The sequence below is a fragment of the Elephantulus edwardii genome, unplaced genomic scaffold (assembly GCF_000299155.1).
Source record: "Elephantulus edwardii isolate Elephantulus edwardi_28Jun2011 unplaced genomic scaffold, EleEdw1.0 scaffold00075, whole genome shotgun sequence".
In the NCBI taxonomy this organism is placed as follows: domain Eukaryota; kingdom Metazoa; phylum Chordata; class Mammalia; order Macroscelidea; family Macroscelididae; genus Elephantulus; species Elephantulus edwardii.
Window position 1 is genome coordinate 9,925,378 of NW_006399825.1, and position 18,623 is coordinate 9,944,000.

Consider the following 18,623-nt stretch of genomic DNA (forward strand, 5'->3'; position numbering starts at 1 on the left):
ACAGTTGTCACTTGCTTTGAGCTTCTATGTTTCTTTCTCGATATTAGCATGTTTATTGTACTCAACTTTGTAACTGGGAGCAGGCAGTTAGGAGTGTGGTGATTTGGACTGACACTCAGGCTTGTTGTAGGTTAGACCACTGCTTGACATCTCAATTATACACAGCCCCATTTAGCTCTAACCTTTGCACATGGTTTATTTGGTGTGTTGGGTTTTTTTTTTCCCTTAATGGAAGAGTCTTTTCTTGGCTTGTGGACTTAATCTTCACTCACTCAATGATGTCACCATCGAATATACTTGAGGTCTCAGTTTTCTCTTTTACAGAATAATTTCAGAAGCCTGTTTTATCTCTTCGGTTTTACTATATATCACTTTTAAGAGCAAAGATGTAGCCTTGAGGACTAAAGTGCACCTATCTCAGTCATGTTGTGTTATTGTTGATGTTAGGTCCCACTGACTTGAGTATAAACCATAGTGACCCTAGGCACAATAGATATAAACCCTCTCCTCTCCTCTCCTCTCCTGTGCCATCCTCACACTTCCTGACACAGTAGAGTCCATTCCAACAGTCACTGTGTCAATGCACCTGGCCGTGGGTCTTCCTCACCTTTGTTGACCCTCTGCCTTTCCACACATAATGTCCTTTTCCAATTAATAAACTCTCTTAGCCTCCAAGGAGCACTATGGCTGCACTTTCTCCAGACATATTTGTTTGTTCTTTTGGCAGTCAATGGGATGTTCAGTGCTCTTCTCTAACACCACAGCTCAAGGCATTAATCCTTCTTCTGTCATCTTTAGTCACTGACAAGCTCTCAGATGCATAGCAAGTGATCAAAAGAACAAGTCCTGAATCAGATGCACCTTAGTCTTCAAACTGATATCATTGCTCTTTAATAATTTGGAGAGGTCTTTACTCCAATATTTGGAGAAGTTTCTGTATTAACAACAATAATACCTAGAAAAGGATGTCATAAAGTAGAGGGTCAACAACAACAACAACAACAACAACAACAACAACAACAAGATTTTCAATAAGATTGGCACAGTGGCTGCAACAATGGGGTCAAACATAGCAAAAATGGTGAGGATTGTGCAGGACTAGGAGGTCCTTTTTTGCTGTACAAAGGGTCATTTTGAGTCAGAATAAACTCAATGATACCCAACAATTAAGAATTTTAGTTCTAGGGAGAAGGAGGACCTAGCTACTGTAGAAAAATACTCATGTGGAGTTTGTTCTTTTGGACCCAAGCTGCTGTGTTAGGAAGCTCCTTGACACCAGCAAAGGTCAGAACATATAGAGGTCTCCAGGGAATGGCTGGTCTACAGATGTTGAAGGAAAGAAAAGGCTTTCCTCCTGGATCAACAGAGAGTAGACCTTCCCCTGGAATTGGCTGCTTAGTTTGGACTTCCAGTCTCCTACAAGATAGAGTAACATGGTGACTACAGCAATGGGATGAAGGATATCAACGATGAGGAGGATGGCCCAGGATAGGTCAGGGTTCAGATGCATTGTTCATAGGTTCGCCATGAGTCACAGCTGACTCAACAGCACATAACAATGACAGCAAAATTATAGGAAAATGAATTCCTGTTTGTTAAGCCATTCACTTGTGGAATCACTGTTGAATGACAAAGACAGTTTACTGCCTTTTGTACCTCTCCAATATTTAGATTGATTGCAATAAAAGTTTTTGAGGAAAATAATTTTTAAAAAAGAATTCTATCCTGTGGAGATGAATTTCAGCACTTCTTAAAATCTTTACCTAGTGAGAATTTCTAGATTTACCAGACTCTTACTGTGTGATGTAGGAGCCCTGACAGCATAGTTTGTATTGAGTTGTGCTGCTGCTAACACACAGGCTGGGCCCTTCTGCAGTTTAAATCCTCCAGTGGCTCTATGGGAGAAGGATGGGTGGTCTCCTCTTCTGATTTACATCCTTGGAAAGCTGCTGGAGGGCCACTGTGAGTACTGCGACTTTGCACTTCAATTCTACTTTCTTCAAGTGGGGCAATGAAGAGTCTGCATTCATATTTGAAGTATTACGTGTTAAATTTACAAGATGTATTTGCTGTTGCTGTGTACCATCGAGTTGGAACCCACTCAAAGCTGACCCTTTATTAGGTTTTCAGTGGCCCTTTATTGTAGTACATTTACATCGAAGGAGACTGTCTGTTCATCTCTCTCCTACCAAGCAGCTGGTGGATCAGAGTCTTGTGCCTTTGGGTTGGTAGTACACCTTCTTACCAGGAGGCCACCAGAGCTTCCTAAGATGCATTTGGATTTTTTTATGGGGTGGATGGGTGGATGGGGGGTGGGGAGGGCGGATATGGTCTGTGTTTCTTAAAGTCACAGACATTCACAATTTACTTCTTAAAATTCAGAAAAACTCTTAAAAATCCCCAAGTCACTGTGGAATTTACCCAAATCATAAGATAGTTCCTTACTTCATCTTCTACCCTTTGACAGTTTGCTTAAGAAAAGATAGATCACTTAGATTTTACTTCCAGTTGGAAGTTCTCATTCTCATACTTATTTTATATAGTAACATACATATTTAAAAATATTTATTTAAGTCTTTAAAATTAGATGAGGAGAAGGGGTTTGCCTCTATGGGAATAAGTAAGAGGAAAGAAATACTTTAGAACTAAAACAAGCAATTAGATTTGTGGGAATCCTACAGAGAAAATATATTTTAATTAGCCACTATCTAATACTTAGGTTTATAAAATACGTATATACATGATACAATCCTTTTTATTTTATATCAAAGAAATAAACATTTAAAATGTTAAGTGGCAGATGAATTGCTTCCTGGACTCCAACAGCAATTAGAAAAGAACAATTTTGAAATCAGAAACATTTGGATAAAATTCCTCTCAAAACATGGATAGTGGAGATCTAGAGATCTTATCAAGTATATTTCAGTGTAATTACAATCTTTTGTCACCAGCTGTCAGTTCCCTAAGAACTTAAAATGCTTTTAAGTTAAGCTGTTCTTGGAATAAAGCAACACCTAGTTCTACTTTTGAGTAAAAACACAAAATACTTAGTCCAAGAGACAAAGAGAACTTTTGTCTCTGGGTCTTTAAGCACTAAGATAGGCCAGATCTGGGAATGGAGAGTGGATAAGAGCTCTGAGCCATGTTGAAAGCCCAGCACGGCACATGCACATATAAGAGTAAGGCAAGACTACCTAGGAATGTGGAGAAGGACACATAAGATACATCTGGGGCATCAGTAAGTCAGGAATGGCTAGGCCAGGGCAAAAATAAAACTGGATCAATAAGTAATGTTTATTCCCCAAGGAATTACCAACCCATCAAAGTCACAGCAGTGGAATTCTGACACTTAGTGACCGTACAGAACAAAGGGTCTGCCCTGCAGAGTTTTGAAGATCATCAAGCTTCTTTATCCCATAGAGCAGTGCATCAGTTCAAGTCATGGAACTTTGTCAGAATTCAGGACTTAAACCACAGCACCACCTATCTCCTGCGTGCCTTTGAAAGCTCTAGAGTCATGTAAGTGTAAATAAAGGGGTTGTTTGAGAGCTGTAGTTGAACAGGTATGATGTAAAGACAATGATGTGAATGTAATAACAGCAAGAAGGATGATGATGTGCTTACGTGGAGGCCCAAACTCAGTTCAAGTCCAAGAAAGCCAGTCAACATGCTGTGCTCCTGACTTGAGCTTAACGGCTTGTCCACCTTCTGACATGACAAAGTTTATTTAGAATGTACCATTTGCAAGGCACAGGAAATGCAAAATAATAGTCTCAAGCAACGTTTTGCTTCTTGGGCATTCATAGTTGATGGTCATCCTTCTTCCTGCCTTTCCTGCTTCTTCTAGCATTGCTTCCTTTTGGAAATCTCCTTTTCATTTTCCTCTTTTCCATTTCTTTTATTTAACAATTCTCTTTCTTAGTATGAATTGTATTCCCCAATACTAATCTATTTTCCCCAAAGAGAATGATCATATCTCCACTTACTCTACTATTTCTGAGTTTCTTTCCCTCACTTTCCACATTATATTTAAAGTCAAAACCAGATAAACAAAGACATATCAGGCCAAATACAATCAATTCAATAGCAGCTCATGGAATCCCTATATGTTCCTGCATGTGCTGCACTCCATAAAGTTTTCTAAGCAGTGACCTTTGAGAAGCAGATTGAATTAGAGGCCTTTCTTCTGTGGTACCTCTGGCTGGGTTTTGTACAAAGACACTAGCATTCAGTAATAAGAGGGATGGTAATAAAGTGGAGTGTGATCGTTTCAGGTGAGGTACTAATTAAATAAAGTTCTTTTGCTCACAGACGTGGGAGGAGTAAGACACAAAGACTTAAAGGCTTCAGAGAACGTCTTAGGCTAGGTTCTCTAGAGAAGAAGTTTGACAAGTTTCAAGTTCATGGGTCAGATGTCAGGCTAGAGGCCTCTCCTGCTTTATATAGTTGGACCTGATGAGCCTAAGGTTAACAGGCCAGACAACAGGTTGCTGCCTTCTGATGCTGACATTTCAACATTAGCAGACAACAGACAGGCCACTGACTCAGGTCCAAAGCAACAGAGGTGAGATGGTAACAAACTAGATGCAGAATCCAGATCAAGCAAAAAATAGGAGGATTTGTCCAGATTTCCATATACATTCTATGCAGGCCACACTCTAGGAGGAACGTTCTTTCAACTGATTGGCTGTTCATAGAGTGAAGCTCATGCAAGTTATCACATTATACTAGGTTTCCTCAAGGAAATGACTGCATCGTTTCAGATCACATTAAGAGAATTATTGTAGCTCTATAACTCATAGTCATAGCACCTCTGATGTTCTCAAACATAATATAGCAAAGGCTTCCCCATCACTGCTTCAGGATTCTTGTTCTTCATAAACAAATTTATTTAGAAAAATAAAAAGGGAATCACTATATCATAATTGGCAAACTAGAGAATGGGCAACCAAGTTGACACACAACCTTAATCACAGTGAATGAACAACCTTCATCATGGTGAACAATTGTAAAGAGTTAGCAAATGAATAGAATTATATGAGAAACATTTTATATTCTAATGCCATTTGTCATTTCACCTCCCTTTTTTGTCACGCATTATTATTGGATATCGTTTACTTGCCTGTATAATGTTCTAGGAGCCCAGGTGGTTGCAGTAGGGTAAGTGTTGGGCTGCTAATCAAAAGGTTAGTAATTCAAACCCACCAGCTGTTCTTTGAGAGAAAGAGGAGACAATTACTTTCCATTCAGATTCACAACTTTGTAAACCCAATGGAAGCTGGTCATGAGTCGGAATTGACTCAACTGCAGTGGACTTTCAGGTTTTGCTTTTTATGCGTTTCTCTTGTGTGTGGTGTTTTATCTTCCTCTTTTTAGTCATGGCATGTGTTAGAAATATATACAGTTAAGAGAGATCTATGTTTAAGGAAGATGATCTTTGAAGGGAGCACTGAAACATGAATAGGAGCTCAGATAACAAGCAGAGAAAGAGAATAAACACCATGTGAAAAACCATAGGCAGATAAAGGAACCTGGAGAGTTGAGAGGATGGCTGATCATTTTGCGTGTGGGGTAAGTATAGAGCACTTGGAAAGCAGTGGGAAGGGACACTCGGAAGGCAAAGAACTACACTTTACACGAAGGAGATCGGACCTTAACCTGCAGCCAATAAACTGGCAATATTTAATCAGGACAACATGCTAACTCTGTAATGGTAGCATGAGAAAGATGAATTGGGATAAAAGAGGTGGAAAAATGAAGAGTCAACTGCAGTGAGGTTCTAGACTAAGAAAATAAATGTTGTGGGTAAAAATAAGATGACTAATTTGAGAAATCTAAGAGAGACAGTGTGTCATTTTGTCAGACTGCGGTGACTTGTGCATTGCTGTGCTTTGCTGTGTTGGAAGTTTTGCTACCAGAATTTCAAAGACCAGCAGTGCCACCCATGGTGGACAGGTTTTAGTAGAGCTGACAGACTAAGATAGACTAAGAAGCAGCACTGGCCCCTTACTTCCTGAAATAACAGGCCTTTGAAAACTGCATGGAGAACAGAAGAACATTGTTGGACATAGTGTTGGAAGATGAATCTCTCAGAACTCAAAATGCCACTTGAGAAGAGTCTCCTTCTCAAATTAGTCTACCACAATGACTCAGAAGGAGTAAAGCTTTCACTCAGTGAAGGACCTTCATTTGCTGGTGTGGCAAGATTCAAAGTAAAGATAAGTAGTCAACAATTTCCAATAATTGTTTGGAGCATCAAATATACGAAGTATAAATGTAGGAAAATGAGAAGTTGTCATAAACCAAATGCCATATATAAAGATAGCATGACAGCATCCAAAGCATGAGTGAGCTGAGATGAACTGATACTGGTGATTTTGAAGCAGACAATAACATGATATAATATGTAAGAAATGACAATTGAAGAGGAATAGTGTGGCAGTCACTGTAAAAAAATTTTTTTGCAAGATTTATCCTTAAGTAAAATATTGTGAATGATGGGATATTAGTCATATGCATATAAGGAAGTCCTGTTAATATAACTATTATTCAAATATACACTTTTTCATTTTCCAGGCTCTCAGCAGCATAGCTAGTGACTGAAAAAGGCAAGTGCCTGAAACAGGGACACCTCAGTCCTCAAACTGCCATCACTGTTCCTCTGTAATTAGGAGATGTCCCTGACTGCAGACTTTCCCAGGCCAGTACATCTACTCTCCTCATTGTTGGTACCAAGTGTATTGACTGTGGATTCAAGTAAGATGAAGTCATTAAATATTTCATTCTTTTCTCCACTTATGATGATGTTGCCTACTGGTTCAGTGATGAGAATTTTTGTTTTCTTTACATTAAGACACAATTCATTTTGAAGGGTGAAATGTTTAAATTTCTGCACCAAGTGTTTCAAGTCCTCCTCACTTTCAACAAGCAAGGTCATGTTATCTGTATACCAAAGGTTATTGCTGATTCTTCCTCCAAATCTGATGCCACATCCTTCTTCTTAGAGTCCAATTTCTTGAATAATATGGTCAGCATACAGATCGAACAAGTAGGGTAAAAAGGATACCACCTTTTTTAATTTTAAAATGTGTAGTGTTCCCTCGCTCTGTTAATACAACAGCTTCTTGGTCTAGGTATATGTTTCACATAAGCACAATTTAGTGTTCTGGGATTTCCTTACTCCTCAATGTTGGCCATAATTTGTCACTATCTACACAGTAAAATGCCTTTGCTTAGTCAATAAAGCATAAGTAGACATTCTTCTGGTTTTCTTCACTTTCAATGGGGACCCATCTAACGCATTGTTGTTGTTATGTGCAGTCGAGTCGTTTGCGACTCATAGCGACCCTATGTATAACAGCCCTAAACCCTGCTCTATTATGTGCCAATTGCATTGCCTCTGACACACCCATCCCGATTACCCCAGTCACTGAATCAATCCACCTCATAGAGGGTCTTCCCCTCCTGCGCTGTCCCTCTACTCAACCCAGCATGATGTTCCTCTCTAAAGACCTGTCTCTTCTTACAACATGTCCAAAGTATGTCAGACAAAGCCCCAGAATCCTTGCCTCCAAGGAGTAGCCTGGTTTAACCTTCTCTAGGATGAATCTGTTTGTTTTTTTGGCAGTCCATGGTACATTCAATACTCTTCTCCAGCACCACAGCTCAAAGGCGTCAACTCTCCTTCTATCCTCCCTAGTCATTGTTCAGCTCTCAGGTGCATAACAAGTGATTGCAAAGACCATGGCCTGTATCAGGCGCACCTTCGTCTCCAAAGAGACACCGTTGCTCTTGAGTACTTTAGAGAGGTCCCTAACAGCAGATTTTCCCATCGCAATACATTTTTTTGATTTCTTGGCTGCTGGTGCCAAGAGTGTTGACTGTGGAGCCGAGCAAACTGAAACTGTGAACAATCTCAATCCTTTCGCCATCCATCCTGATGCTAGCAATTGGTCCACTGGTGAGAATCTTTGTTTTCTTGACATTGAGCCTCAGTCCATACTGAAGGCTGCAGTCCTTGACCCTCTGCAGTAAGTGCATGAGGTCCTCCTCAGTTTCAGCGAGCAAGGTTGTGTCATCTGCATAACGCAGATTGTTGATAGATCTTCCACCAATTCTAACGCCACGCATCTCCTCATAGATATTCCTGGTGCCATGGCCTCTACTAAATTCAGCTTGAACATCTGGCAATTCTCTATTTATTCTTCTAGACATTTTTGAATAATATTCATCAGTATTTTGCTTACATGTGATATTAATGATACTGTTAGAGAATTTCCACATTCTGTTGAATCACTTTTCTTAGGAATAGGAATACATATGGATCTCTTCCAGTCTGTTGGCCAGGCAACTGTCCTTCAAATTTCTGGGTACAGACGTGTAAGCACGTTGAGGGCTTCATCTATCATTTGAAGTACATCAGTTAGTATCCCTTCAATTCCTGGGCCCTTATATTTTGCCAATACCTTCACTGCAGCTTGAGCTTCTTCCTTTCTGACCATATGGTATTTCCTTAAATAATTCCCTTTTGGTATAGTGATTCTATATATTCCCTGCATTTTCTTTGTTTTAAATAAAATTTTAATTTTATACTGGTTTACTTACAAAGTTTGGATACATTGTTTTTTATGGATCTTTCCCATTTCCTTTACCATCCATCACATTGTGTGGCCTTATGCATTTTCTTTTGATGCTTCCTTAATCATTTAAGATTTTGTCCATAGTATTTCTAAGTTGTGCAACTTGAGGCTTGGGTTTGTTTTTAGATTACTTCAGCTTGAGAAATGCTGACAGTCCTTGCCTTTTTATACTCCAATTCTAGGTCTCTACATATTCGGTAATAATAGTTTGCTTTTTCTTCTTGAGCAGACCTTTGAAATCTTCTGTTGGTATATTTTACTTCAACATACCTTCCCTTTATTTTGGCTTCTGATGCTCTAATGCATTTCTTAGGGTCTTTTCTGATACCCACTTTGTTTTTCTTCTGCCTCTGTTTTTATAGTGACCTATTGTTCTTCTCATGGATGATATCCTTGGTGTCATCCCACAACTCATCTGGTCTTTGATCACTGATGCTCAATTACTCTTAAAAGGATTTTTAAATGTAGGTGTGATAGGGTCAAGATTGTATTTTGGTCCTCATAGGCTTGTTTTCATTTTCTTCAGCTTCAACTGGAACTTGCACATGAGTAATTGATGATCTGTTCTGCAGTCAGCAATTTGTGTGGTTTTGACTGCTGATATTGAACTTCTTCAATGATTCCTTCCACAGATCAACTATTCCTATAGGAATTCCAGAGCACTTAACTGTGCTCATATGAAACATATACCTAGACCAATAAATAGTTGTCTGAACAGAACAAGAGAACACTGAATGGTTTAAATTAGGAAAGATGTGAATTGGGGTTGTATCCTTTATCCATATACATTCAATCAATATAGTGAGCAAATTATTTGAGAAGTTAGATGATATGAAGAAGAATGTGGCATCAAGTTTGAAGGAGGACTCATCAACAAGGTGCCTTACGCAGATGATACAACCTTGCATACGGAAAGTGAAGAACACTTGAAGCACCTACTGCATTAGATCAAATATTACAGTCTTTGAAATGGGTTACATCTCAACATCAAGAAAACAAAATTCCTGACCACTGGACCAATAGACAGCATCATGATAGATGGAGAAAAGATTAAAGTTGTTAGCAAAATAATTTTACTTGGATTCATAATCTAAACACTCATGGTAGTAGCAGCCAAGAATTCAGAAGACATTTTTCATTGGGAAAATCTGCTGTGAAGGACATTTTTAAGGTTCTAAAGAGAAAGAATGCCAGTTTAAAGGCTTAGGTGTAACCGATCCAAGTCAAACTGGTATTGAAAATATCAATTTTCAATCGCTTCCTGTGCACTGATGACAGAAGAAGAATTGGAACCTTTGGCTTGTGGTGTTGGAGAAGAGTATTGAATATAACATGACCTCCAAAAAAGGAATTAAAAAAAAAAAGAAAAGAAAAAAACCCAACCCATCTTGAAGGAAGTCCAGGCAGTTTTCTCCTTAGGGGCAAGGATCGTGAAACTTCATCTCCCTTACTTTGGGTATATTTTCAGGAGGAACCAGAATCTGGACAGAGACGTCATGTTGTGAAAGTTAGGAAGATTTTCAACAAAATTTATTGACAGTGAAGACCACAAAGAGTTTGACTAGGACAGAGATCTTGAGGGTGGCACAGATAAGGCAAGGTTTGGATCTGTTGTTTATAGGATCACTGTAAGTTGTAGTCAACTTGATGATATTTAACAATAACAAAAGAAACAGAGGTGACAAGACTTGATGTATGCTATGGTACAGACAATGAGAGAGCATGATAGCAGGGCTGGCATCAATTTAGATCCCAAATTGCACTCTATTCATCAAGACAATTGAATGCATGGCCCTTGGAAGGATGTCTCCTTTTTTGGAAATAGAAAAGACCCCAATACATGAGAAATGGGTTAGCAATACTTTACCCTTCCTCGCATTTTGCTGGTTGTCTGGGTTACAATCCCCCTGTGTGGTACTTTGTGATACTGTCACAGGCAATGTACACTTAAATGACAAACATGGAACACTATCCTGACAGTAAGTGGTGGGTGTGGTGTAGTGGTAGCCTGATGTGACATAACACACTCTGGGTTCACCTTGTGGGCTGGTTCTGACGGTAAGGAGAGGTGTGAGTTTTGGTAAGCTATTCACTCTCTTTGGATTTCAGTTTTCTCATCTTTAATGCTTGTTTCGTGTGGGGCAGAGAGATAAGAGCTCTAGATAACGTTTTTTTCTTTTTTTCAGACCTATCATTTTATGAGTAACAATGTATCTTTCCTCCCACCAGCTTGTTTCTTTTTCTGACTAGACTGCAATTTCCTGGAAGGCAGGGACTGCTGTGTTCACCTCTGATCCCAATTACCTGGCACAGGGTCTGGTGAAGACATTGCAGAATTAATGATATTGAACAAATAAATGGATGAATGGCTTTCATATTTTATTAATGATACTGTATATACCCCATACTCACTGCCTCCTGAGATTAAAACCTTAGAGAGTCTATATTACTCTTTGCAAATAAATCTTCATCCACCTTGCTCTTGTTTATAGTCTCTCTCTTACACACACACACACACACACACACACACACACACACACACACACACACGCTTATGAGCCAGAACTGACTCATAGCTCACCCTTCATTTGGTTTCTGAGGTTGTGACAAGCACAGGAGATTGCTTATCTTTTGCCTGTGGATTATAATGCCAGAGCTCTTGCTATTCTTCCCTATCAGGAAGTGCTCTATCTTCATAATGGCAATATTCCGTTCTGCCTAGTTGCAAGAAGCTGTGCTGCATTCCCAGAGGCACAGGGTTTGAGGCTACGAGGTGCTCCATAGATGGATGGGCAATCTCCTCCAGTACGATTAATTGCCTCTGCAAATCCTCTGGAGGGTCAGCTATGGGTCCGTTCTGAGTCTGTGATACTCAACAACAACAACAACATGATACATACAAGGTCAACATGAGCCTACTCAACTGGCAACAAACTATAACAAGTATCTCTCAGAGCTGACTTTCCATCTCTAGTCATACAAATCTCTACTTGTCACCTTAAATTTAAACTTCTGCAACAACGTATTCACTTTCTGTTGTACTCTCTCCCTCTGCAACCCAACTCACATACTATCACCACATTAAGTTTCATAGTTCTGAGGCTTCAAAAATGTCAAATGTCTATAGTGTACTCACTATGTGCCATAAACTGGCTCCAGCCAGCCTACATGGGTAAGAATGCTACACTTAATTTGCCACTCAGGGCCCTCTAAACACTTGCTCATTCTTAGCTCACTACTTTGCTTAATATTTCGCTCTTCTTGCCTAGGATTGCCTTCCACTTACTGCCTAGCTAAGTGTACTTTCCTTCTTCATCCACCTTCTCCTGATGGGCCCAGGCTATATTCTAACCGACGATATTCCACTCTTCATTCATCTGTAATGGCAACACATATTCTATTAGGATACCTCTCACATTATTTTCTCATTATGTATTTATGTCCTTGAGGGTGGGAACATGTTTTATAGGTCTTTGTATCTCCTCTCTGTTGTCTAGTGACAGTAAGAACAATGACAGTTCATACTGGTTGATAACACTATATACAGTGTACTGAATGCTTTATACTCATTATCTCTCTTAGTATTCAAAGCAACCTTGTAATAGGTACTCCAGGTGGGGAAAACTTTGAAATGCCTAATTCATTCAATTATCTAGAAAGCAATAGCTTTTTTGTTCGCCTTTTATACAGAGTTGTTTTTAGTTGCTATTGTGTTGGCTCTAATTCACAGTGAGCTCATTTATAACAAACTTCTGCTCAGCCTGCACTATCTTTATAATCACTACAATGCTGAAACCCATTGTCATGGTCACTGTGTATTTTACACACATTCTAATCATGGGAGCTCATCTTTTAGTACTAAATCAGACAATATATTGTGAGTTAGGATTTCCAGGGTCAATTTCCAGAAGTTAATCACCAAACCTTTCTTCCTTACCTGTCTTAGTTTGGAAACTCCACTGACACCCATCTATCATGGGGAACCTTGCTGGTAGCATCACATGAGTCACTGTCATCCAGTAAGCTGACAATTGCACCTTGGTTTTTTTCCTCCCCAATTTCTACAAAGCAAATATGCTGATAGGGTAGATAGTTTGGGGTTAGACATCAGAACAGCCCTGAGGAAATGAGTCAGTAACAGAGTAGTAGGCTTGTCCATGAGGGATGAAAGCTTGTAAGAAAAAAGAATGTTTCAGAATCTCAATTCATTGTCATTGATTTGGAATTAACTCATACATGACCTTCCAGGAGGTTTTCAGAGACTTTAAATTATGTTGGAGGAGATTGCCCATCTTCCTACCACGGAACCACTGTGGATTTTATCTCCCAGAGAGTATGTAGCACTGACTCTGAGTTAGCAGCACAGACTGCGATTCCAGAGCAGTTAGACCTGTGTTGTGGAAAGTGGCACAATTTTAAAGGTCCAAAATGGACAGTCTATGAAAAAGAAGGAATTTTGTAATGAGTATCACTGCCAAGCAGAGCTTATAAATTTGTTTGCTAAGATATTGGGTATCTTAGAAAGTTTTCTGCTAGATTTTGAGGAGTAAGCATGCTAGTAAAATTAAGACAATATTTTGTAATGGTAAAATTGTGACTGCATGTAATATGATTCAATTATAAGGAGTAGGTTGTATATGATAGTGTAATGTGTTTAGGGCATAAGAGGGTAATTCAGACCACATTCTGGGTTCACTCCTGCCCTTGGGACCCATATGGGGGAAGCAAGCAATCAACTTTTGCTTTCTATCCAGAAATATTTCCCAGTAGTCAAACAGATCTGCTAGGAAGATGATAACAGAGATTGAGATGATTACTAACTTCATGACTTGAACAAAGATTCCCTGCATGGAAAGAAGCCTGGGCCTTTGAAAGACAGAATCAGTTCATTGGTTCTGGCTTTGTGACAATTACATCCAGGTCATAAATCATTAATTGTACAACCTTATATTTTGTTTCCCGCCTCTTTATTCTCTTTATGAAGAAGACAAAACTATAGGCTTGCCAGCTAGTTGGGGAAGACCTTGAAGTCCAAACCCAAGGAGCAATGAACTGAGAGGGGTGGTGATGTACACTTAAAGAGCTCTTAGATTATATACCAATGCACAATGTTTGGTGTTTCATTTAATGTTTACACATCAGAGGAAGGTTAAGTAATTTATGCAAACTCACACAGTTGAGAAGTGGCAGAGCAGGAAATCACAGCTTTTGGCTCTGAAGTTCATCCATGTTACTTTCTGTTCACTAAGAAATAGACCCTTGCCCTCTCTGCACCCTAACCCCAGCTCTCCTTCTGACAGTAGGACATTAATACAAACCCTAAACACAAACTCAAGGCCATTGAGTTGGTTCTGACTCATCAGGACAGTCCATTGGGTTTCCAGGCTGTTAGTATCTTAGGGGGATATTGCTCAGCTTCTGAGGAGCAGCTGACCTTTGGTAACAGCCCTGTACATTGTGACATTATTACCTCTACCACCAGATAGTGCTGACCAAGGATGCTGCCCACACTTCACATCTCCCTCTGGCTTTGCTAACTAATGAAGGAATAAGGACGAAGATAAGTGTTGGGCAGAGAGACAGTGCTCAACTCAATTAAATCATTCAACCTAAACTTCTATTTTGAGATTATATACCAAGGCACAGAAGAATTTAGAGAGAGAATTCACAGGAAGCCAAATCCTGGAAGACAGTAAAAGAGATAATTTTGTTGTTATATGCTGTTGTGTTAGAACTGACTCAAAGCGCATCCTTCAGCAGGTTTATTTCCAGAGGCTATAAATCACTCAAGAGGAGAATGCCCATGGTTCTCCTGCAGAGCAGATAGTGGATGCCTTTCGGGTGACAGCTCAATTGCTCACTTCTAGTCTACCAGCAGTACCTAAGAAAGAGATAGTGAGCATGGTAGTAAGTATACAAGAAACTAATTCAGCCAACTTAAGAAGCGTTAATTTGGGACAATTTTGTGTGTCTTTCTAAGAGAGTTAGAACCGACCTGGGATCTGGGGGGCCTTTTGCAGTTAATTGACCTGAGAACTCAAAACAAAATGGAATCCTTAAAAATTCAATATTATAATTGGACTATCAGTCTTTTTCTTCTGGAGGTCCAGAAATATTCTGTTAACTTTTATTATGAGACCCTTGTTTGAGATGGTATTGCAAAATGTTTGTTTCTGGTGAGTAAGTTGTCCTTTCACTATGCTGGGAAAATTTTTTGATGAACACAGAGATTCGATCTTTAGAAGGTCCCATTCATCAATTTTATCCACTTTAGATAGTGCATTTATGAGTCCCTTTATCTCATAGACTAAGCCTCCTAAGCTTGATCTCAGTTTGCCTCTTAAGAACTTTATGGTTTGGGACTTTATTCCATGGTCTCTGATCAACCTTGAGTTGATTTTCGTATATGGATGAGATGTAGATCCTGTTTAAGTTTTCTGCAGTTGGCAGTCCAGTTTTGCCACCACCATTTGTTGAAGAGGTTGTCATTTCCCCACTTGATAGGTTTTATTTCCTTGTCGATTATCAGTTGACTGTAAATAGATGAGTCCATTTCTGGTTTCTCAATTCTGCTTCATTGCTCTCCGTGCCTGCCAGCAACAGTACCATGCTGTTTTGATCACTACTGCTGTGTAGTAGGTTTTGATATCAGGGAGTGATGTGCCTCCTACTTCATTTTTGTTTTTCAGAAGTTCTTTGCTTATTTGGGGTCTCTTTTCTCTCCAGATAAACTTAATGAATTCCCTTTTAATCTCCTTGATAAATGAATTTGGTATCGGTATTGGGATTGTGTTGAACATGTAGATTGTTTTTGGTAGGATCATAATTTTCACAACATTGAGCAAGAGATTTTTCACAGAGGAGGACATTTGGATGGCCAACAGACACATGGAGGAATGCTCAAAATCATTGGCAACAAGAGAGATGTGAATGAAACCACAATGAGATACCATCTTATCTCCAAAGCAGTGGCAAAGTTTAGCAGGGCAGCAAGTAATATAATAAATACTGGAGAGGATGTGGTGAGATAGGAACTCTTATACATTGTTGGTGGGACTGTAAAATGGTACAACCACTCTGGAAGACAGTTTGATGTTTCCTCAAAAAGCTGACCACAGAAATTCCATATGATCCTGTTATTCCATTGCTTGGAATATACCCTGGGAAGATGAGAACTGAGGCTCAAACAGAGTTTTGTACTCCAATGTTCATAACAGCATTATTCACCATCACAAGAACATGGAAATAGCCTAAATGCCCAAACATGATGGAGTGTATTGAGAAATTTTGGTACATTCACACAATGGGATACTATGCAGCACACACACAGGGGCAATGAGTTTGTAAATTACTACCTAACATGGGAGAGACTGGAGAGCATTATGCTAAGTGAACTAAGTCTCATAAAGACAAATACCATATAATACCATAATTACAGAATGAGCACAAGGATCCATGGTGGGGGGGCATAATCATAGGGTCACACAATCTGATGGGTGGAGAGAATGGTTGGCAAAGTAAAGGGTTAAGATCTGGTGTGAAAAGCAATGTATACGAAGTTTGTAGTAAACCAGAATAAATTTTTTTAAAAAGAAGAAAACAACCAACCACCAAAACCAATCAAAACAAAGTTAAAAAAAAATTTAATATTGTCTGTCCTCATATATAGGCTGTAGTATATATGAATTATTAACAACAAGAAAGCTAATGAAAGCACTGTGGGTGAGGACATTCAATGGTGATGATGATATCTTTAAAACTTTGAGTTTTATTATATTGTTTGCCATCGAGTTGAGCACGACTCATAGTGAGCCTATGAACAAAAGACCTAAACCCTTTCTATAAATATTGTCATTTCTCAAAGCTCATAGACTTTCCAGAGGCATGTTGTTTAGGGAGTGACGTCACTCCTACTTCCAAACCTGTCTTAAACTGTGACCTCCACCAAACACTGTCCTCTATGCATAAGGTTACGACATTTGTACCCAATGGTATAAAGTTCAGCATCACAGCAACCCCAGAGTACCACAGTACAGCAAATTGATAGAAGAGTGCTGTACTACTTTGAAGAATGTTCCTCTAAAATATAATAACAACCAACTTTTAAATACAAAGGCCCTCCACAAAGTCTTGTTGACTCTAAACAAGAAGCTTACATAAAAATGCAATCAATATAATATGTTGTTGCTGTTGTTGTTATGTGCCATCGAATTGTCTACAGCCCATAGTGACCCTATGTACACTAGCTCTGAACCCTGCCCTGTCCTGAGCCTTTCTCACTGATTCTTACACATCAACTCCCATTGCCCCAGTTACTATATCAATCCATTTAATCTGGGGTCTTCCTCTCCTGCACTGTCCCTTCCAAGCATGATGTCCTTCTCCAAGGACTGGCCTTTGCTGGCCACATGCCCAAACTATGTGAGATGGAGCTTCAAAATCATAGTCTCCAAGGAGAAATTTTATTTACCCTCTCCAAAACAAACCTATTTGTTTTCTTGGTAGTGCATAGTATGCCCAAGATTCTTCTTCTTGTTAAGCTTTAATCCATGTTGAAAACTAAAGTCCTTGATATTCTGCAGCAAAACTTTCTTCTTCAGTTTCAGCAAGCAAGGCTGTGTCATCTGTATATCATAGAATGTTGATGAATCTTCCTTCAATCTTGATGCCACACTCCTTATAAATGCCAGATTCCTGAATTATATGTTCTTTGATACAGAGAAGTACTGACACCTGCTACACATGGATGAATTAAAAAAAATATACATAGTGAAAGAAATAAAAAAAATTCATATATTATGTGATTTCCAAAACAGGTAAATCTATAGAAAAAGATAAATCACTTCTAGAAGATGAGGGAGGAAGGTAGCATCTGAAATAGTTCTATAACTTGTATAACTGATTGAACAAGCGAGGGGAAACAGCAAAAGAGGAGATAGAAATAAGGAAAGAATAAGGGAATGTTTCCCCACAGATTGAAACAATTGCTGGCAAGTTGACAGACAGAACTGGAGGGGAGGAAGAAAAGAAAAGGGAACGGATGGGGAAGCGGAAGGGGAAGGGAAAGTTACAGAGAAGTTTTCATATAATATTATAAATAATGGCATTATACAGTGTGATTATTATAAAATGGAGATTATATGAGTGACTGAATGAAAGCCAATAATATAATAATACACTTGTATATATGGGAGGAGGGGGCACATGTATACACCTTAAAGTGATGAAAACAGTAGATTAGATAGTGGTAGAGTTTGCACAACTCTGTGACTATATTAATAATATAGTTAATATAATTAATATATGGGTTAGTTTCATGTAAGATGGAAAAATAATATCTCAATAGAATTGTTATTTTAAAATGCTAATGTGCATAGCTGTTGTTACTTGTTGGTATAGCAATTATTTATATAGAGGGAACAGTCCTTGGAGAAGGACATCATTCTTGGGAAGACTGGAGGGTCAATGAAAGAAAGACCCTCAGCAAAGCTGGATTGACAGAGTGACTGTAACAATGGCCTAAAGTGTGTCAGAGATGGTAAGAATGGCATAGGATTGGGCAGAGTTCAGATCTGTTGTTCATAGGATCACTACAGGTCATAGATGACTAGATGGCTCATAGCAACAACAACAACCAGACTTAAGGGAGCTCTGGTGGCCTAGTAGATAAAGAAGTCTGTTGTCAACCCAAAGACAAATGGATTGAATTCACCAGCTTCTCTGTAAGAGATTGGTAGCTTCCTTCCATGTGATTTACAGACTCTGAAAATCTGCTGAAGATTCAACTATGAGTTGATTCTGACTCAACAGTTGAGGAAGAGAGATAGGCAAACAGACAGGCTTGATAATAAAAGGCTAGTTGTTATTGTTATGTGCCATCGCGTTGTTTGTGACTCATAGCGACCCTATGTATAACAGCCCTAAACCCTGCTCTATGCTGTGCCAATCGCATTGCCTCTGACACACCCATCCCGATTACCCCAG